The 6000-nt window shown below is 34.2% G+C and overlaps 1 protein-coding gene across 1 annotated transcript in view; it reads left to right on the top strand.

Annotated features, from left to right (window-relative positions):
* LOC127867936 (protein FAM13A-like) overlaps positions 1-6000 on the top strand; it is a 93394-nt gene that overhangs the window by 47990 nt on the left and 39404 nt on the right. The gene's annotated exons all lie outside the window — the stretch shown is intronic.

Here is a 6000-nt window from a genome sequence, read left to right as displayed (position 1 = left end):
TTACATTTATTCAGATGATGTTTTATTTTGAATTGAACCTAGTCTAGGTTTGAGTGCCCCATTTGTCAAATTATTTGAAGGGAAGGGAAAATTTCACTATATTGCAATTCATCAGTTCACTTTCCAAATGATTTCAACTCTTTTTTTGTCGTTGATGTGTACATGCAGTTGTGGATTTAACTTTTCTGTTTCCAAGTTTTGGCTGTTTGATTTTAGTTTGCTGTTCTAATAGGAATGTATAGGGATCTTTCCTTGTGTGAAAGCAACACCGCCTACAGTATCAAACAGATTTTCTTAAAACATGTCATTATTGTTCACAGTAACCACTAGTAGTGTGGTAAAAGATTGAAAATGTAGATTTTACCCATTCGTCTACCCTATAACTAAAGGTCTTGTTTCAGTTTTTCAATCTGAGCCAAACGTTTAAGATTATACCCTTCTTTGAAAACTTGTCAGTATTGAAATTTAATATAATTACAAAAAACAAATGTATGGCCACTAATCCTTATTTAATTGATTTATTTTTGCGATGAGTTAGGTGCAATACGAGTATGCTAACAGTATCATTCCACATAATAAGAGATTGTCAAAATTTTACTTGTTCTTATAATATTGCTCTTTACAGTATGATGACTGTTTACTGTGCCAACTGATCATGATTGATTCAATCTTTATTCAACAACTTTTGGTCCTAAATGATTGATTCAATCTTTATTCAACAACTTTTGGTCCTAAATGATTGATTCAATCTTTATTCAACAACTTGTGGTCCTAAATGATTGATTCAATGTTTATTCAACAACTTTTGGTCCTAAATGATTGATTCAATCTTTATTCAACAACTTTTGGACCTAAATGATTGATTCAATCTTTATTCAACAATTTTTGGTCCTAAATGATTGATTCAATCTTTATTCAACAACTTTTGGTCCTAAATGATTGATTCAATCTTTATTCAACAACTTTTGGTCCTAAATGATTGATTCAATCTTTATTCAACAACTTGTGGTCCTAATTATGCCCCCATTCAAGAAAGGAGGTGTTTATTGCTTTGCATTTTTCTGTTTGTTTGTAGGTCTGTTGGTCTGTTGGAAGTTCTTTCGGATATTGGTAGTTCTGTAAGTAGGTCTGTCGGTCTGTTGGTAGGTCCGTTGGTAGGTCTGTTGGTAGGTCTGTTGGTCTGATGGTCAGTATGTTGTTAGGTCTGTCAGTCTGTTGGTAGTTCTGTGGGTAAGGTATGTTGGTAGGTCTGTAGGTCTGTTAGTAGTTATGTTAGTAGAGATGTTGGTAGGTCTGTTGGTTGGTCTGTTGTTAATTATGTTGGTCTGTTGGTAGGTCTGTCAGTCTGTTGATAGTTCTGTTGGTAGGTCTGTCGGTCTGTTGGTAGTTTTGTGAGTAGGTGGGTTGGTCGGTTTGTAGTTCTGTTGGTAGGTCTGTCAGTCTGTTGGTAGTTCTGTTGGTAGGTCTGTCAGTCTGTTGGTAGTTCTGTTGGTAGGTCGGTCTGTGCCTAGACTATTAGTTTCTGCTGTTTATCGAGAGAACAATTTGACCTATACATATGCAAAACAGGTATGATGATTACTTGAGATGAAAGGAAGACAATTACAGATTGTGAGGTCAACAGTTCAGAGGTCAAGATCACATGGGCTAATGTGCTTCATTACAGCACAATATCTTGAAAATGCATGGATCTATGATCAGATCATTGGTGGAAATTATCTTGCATATCACATATCACCTATAATAATTTGTATGCTGGTTGCTGGAAAGGAAAAGAAATAATGACTCCTATTTTTTTTTAGGTCAACAGGTCAAAAACAAGGTCACAGTGGCCTGTAACAATACATTTTTTCCACACAATATCTTGAGAACACTTTTACCTACAATTATTCTAATTGGTATAATGGTTTCTTTGGTGGAAAGGAAAGCTTGAGGTTATCAGGTCAAAGGTCAAGGTCACAGGGGCTTGTAAAATGAAATTCACTCTAATACTTTGACCTTTAAACATGTAAATAGCTTGGCTTGTTGCTTTTGAAGAAAGGAAGATGCCTATAGATTTTTAGGTCAAAAGGTCAGAAATCATGGTCACGTGCGCATGATACATTAAAATTGCTGCCACACAATATCTAGGCATTCTTTGGATTATATTATTAGTATGCTTGTACTTGTAAGTCTTGACAAAATATGACTGCCTTTAATTTCAAATCAAGAGATAAATTGTCAAGGTCATATTTTTTTTGCAGCAAGTTTTTCCATTAGTTTGGTTGTTTGATGTCAATGCTTTTCAAGGGTGTGCATGCTGCTTTCAGCTTAATCCACTTAAATATTTGAAGGAAAAACTAGGTCGTTAGCTTTTTATCTATAATTTGTGTGCATGTTATACAGGTGTAGAAGTTCTCCATCCATAGTTACTTAGCTATGGGCAAATACATTGGAACCAAACTAATATTAGCTTGAACTTCTGACAGAAGTAGGCTTTATCATACATGTCACTTATGATGAGATGTGCAAGAAATAGGACATGAAATAAGTTACAGTGAAAGTATCCCAATGACCTCCCAAGGACATACCGTAAAATGAGTATTATTTGTGGGACATTTATTTTAGATCATTTCATGAGTTCACAAATCCTTGAATTTCACACAAAATATTTGGAAAATGAAAAAATACAAAGTCCTAAAAAAAAACATTCTCAAAAACCTGTCCACAAACTTGAGAATTCATGAAAAAAGAAATTAGAAAAAACAAACAAAAAATTAAATGCCTTGTTTGTCATGTGATTACCCCATTTGATAACACATAGCTATCACAATTCTTGCAATTTACATTCTTGGGTATGCTGGTTTAACTGTTCTAAGTGTACATACATAGAATTAAACTTTAGATGTATTATTAATAAGTTTTCTTGTATTCTATAAAACCTAATCTGCTAAGAGCAAATCCAAGCTAGTATTAGCCTATTATTTAGGGAAATGTGTTCATTTAACCCTTTGCATGCTGGGAAATTTGTTGTCTGCTAAAATGTTGTCTGCTGAATTTCTAAAATTAGCATTTTCTTTGATTTTTTTCAAAGAATACTACAAAAATAGCAAACAGTTTGGATCCAGATGAGACGCCACGTTCTGTGGCGTCTCATCTGGATCCAAACTGTTTGCAAAGGCCTTCAAAATTGGGTTTCAGCACTGAAAGAGTTAAATAATTGAAGCAGATCAAACACCTTTTAGCATCTTTATTGAAGACTTGGTCAACAATCTATTGAATAATTTAACAACAACTCTCCAGCCATCTGTAAATTGTTTTCTTATAAGAGTTGTATAATAAAAAAGTGTAAGTTTTCTAAAATAATTTGTTTTGTTATAATGTTGATTACCTTAAATGTTATTGTGTCAAAATTATCTTACTACGGTTATATGATATATTTGATATAATCTCCTTTATCAAGTTAAAGATACTATATATAGGCCGGGCTGTGTGAAAAGAGGGTTTATTGCATGTGCCTAAAAGCAGTCCCAGATTAGCCTGTGCAGTCCGCACATGATAATCATGGACAACGCTTACTTTTATGATATTTTTAGTTTAAAGAAAGTCTCTTGTTAGCAAAAATCCAGTTAAGGCGGTAAGTGTTGTGCCTGAGTGACTGCACGGGCTAATCTGGGACAACACTTTAAGCACATGCATTAAACCCCATTTTCACAGAGCATGGCTCATACATAAGAATATCTTACTGCTGATATGACCACGATGTGAACCCTTTTAGTGCGGGAACCGAATTTTGAAGGCCTTTGCAAACAGTTTGGATCCAGATGAGACGCCACAGAACGTGGCGTCTTATTAGGATCCAAACTGTTTGCTATTCTGATAATATTCTTTGAAAAAAATCAAAGAAAATGCTAATTTTAGAAATTCAGCAGACAACATTTTAGCAGACGACAAATTTCCCAGCATGCAAAGGGTTAATTACATTTTATTTACAAAAGTTCCACCTTTATGATGAAATTAAGCCTGGTGGATGATGTTCATATGATGTATACGTCTCCTTATATCTGATGACTATTATAAAGGCCAAGCTGTATTAAATCAGTCTGTAATGTTAAGCGTGTGACATTACAGCTTTACTACTTATGCTTTTCTTTCTATCACATTCTATTACTATCACATGCAAAACTGTATCAAATCCTAACAGTTTCACATACAAGATAATGTAATTTTGCTATGAGCAATCCACATTTATAGATTTAGATTGCATGCTGCAGTTGAATTTTGTTAAGAGTTGCATCATAGTGAGTCATGCTGATTCGGATCCAGCCTATTGGTACAGCACTGCATCCAGCTTTATTGGGAACAATAGGGGCAGCTGATAAATAGCAAATAATGTGTGATTGTCATTAAATTTGCATAGTGTGTATGAGAAATAATGTTGTGGTTATAGTGACACCAAATTTGACAAGTCTGATGAAATTTGCTTTAAAGTTATAGTGAACCAAATGTGATGAAATATTGCTCTGAATTGCTTGCTTGTCTTTCTTCACTGAAACAATTTGTGATTAAAGTTTACATCACAGTGTAAAGCACACATTTTTTTTCGAAGAAATTTGGGTTGTATTTTGTATTTATGTCAGGAATTGTTATGATAAAAAGAAATATGGAAATTCTTGTTTGAAATCAGGTTTATTTGCTTTTGCAATCTTATTGTTTATAACTACTTGGTCTGCATGGATATCAGTGTAGACGTCCTGCTTGACAGAAACAGGTATGGGTGTGGGTGTGATAGTTTCTGTTACAATAATAGGTGGGATCTGGGAAAAGTATTCTTAATGCAGGTGCACCAAATATTGACCGTTATGCGGTGCTCTTGTTTATTCTTGTTTATTATTCATCAATGTTTTATCTGATTTGTAAAATGTAATAAGATTGTTACATATACTTGTTGTCCCCTACCCTACCGCCGTCCGCGTTGTGCTAAAACCTGTACATTTTGTTAATGTTTTGAACATTGGCTCTTAAATCAAAGTGCTTCAACCTACAACTTTGAAACTTCACATGTAGCTGCACCTTGATGAGTTCAACATGCCACACCCCCATTTTGGGGTCACTAGGTCAAAGGTCAAGGTCACTGACATTTAAAAAAAAATCTGACAAGCTTTCATTGCCGAGCGTGGCACCCGTTATGCACTGCTCTTGTTATCACATTAGCAACTCAAGCTAATAGACCAGAGCTACAGATAAGGGTCGTATTTTCGTAATTACGAATTATTTTCAAGTCTGTTACGTATTTATTTTTAAATCTTGTCGTACCATTAAGAATTACAAAATCAAGTTACGAATATTATTTTTACATCGGTTCGTATCGATTTTTATTGAGTTCCCAATAAAAGCGGCGTATGCAGTCTATCTGTCAAAAAACAATGGCGGCGCCAAGAGAGCGTCCTAAAAAAACTGCAAAGCGTCCAAAAACACGCTTTTAACATATTGTACGCAAAGTGAGCCGAAGTTAAATGTTTAGAAAGACATTGTAGAAAAGATCTTATATGATGTTGTATGCTCAGTTGCCGACACAGTCGGAAAAGCTAAACAAAAACGCGACACGACGGGTCCAAACTTAAACACACAAAAAAACATTGAACGAGTGGAAGGGACAAGTCCCGTGGCTTATTGTTGAAAAGATTGAAGGGGAGACCCGTTTTAATTGTAAAATATGTAAAAATTCATCTAAGGCATGCAATCTAAGCACAGTTTGGGCATATGAAGGTATTTGAAAAATAAAATTGTATAATACTGAAAAGACACTGTTGAACTCGTATAAATAAAGTTGCTAGTATGTTTATTTTGAATTTTTTGCATGAAAATAACCATTATTATTTATTTTTAGGTCATTAAGAAAAAATAAGAATTATTTTCCAAAACTTAGTAGTAACGTTAAAAATAAAATTTCAGAGTTAAGAATTCTTTTTGAAAATCTGGTAGTAATTTAAGAATTTCACAAAACCTTATCTGGAGCTC

The sequence above is a fragment of the Dreissena polymorpha genome, chromosome 2 (genome assembly GCF_020536995.1).
Source record: "Dreissena polymorpha isolate Duluth1 chromosome 2, UMN_Dpol_1.0, whole genome shotgun sequence".
In the NCBI taxonomy this organism is placed as follows: Eukaryota; Metazoa; Mollusca; class Bivalvia; order Myida; family Dreissenidae; genus Dreissena; species Dreissena polymorpha.
The sequence above is the reverse complement of the archived record's forward strand: the minus strand, read 5'-3'. Positions and strand labels throughout refer to the sequence as shown.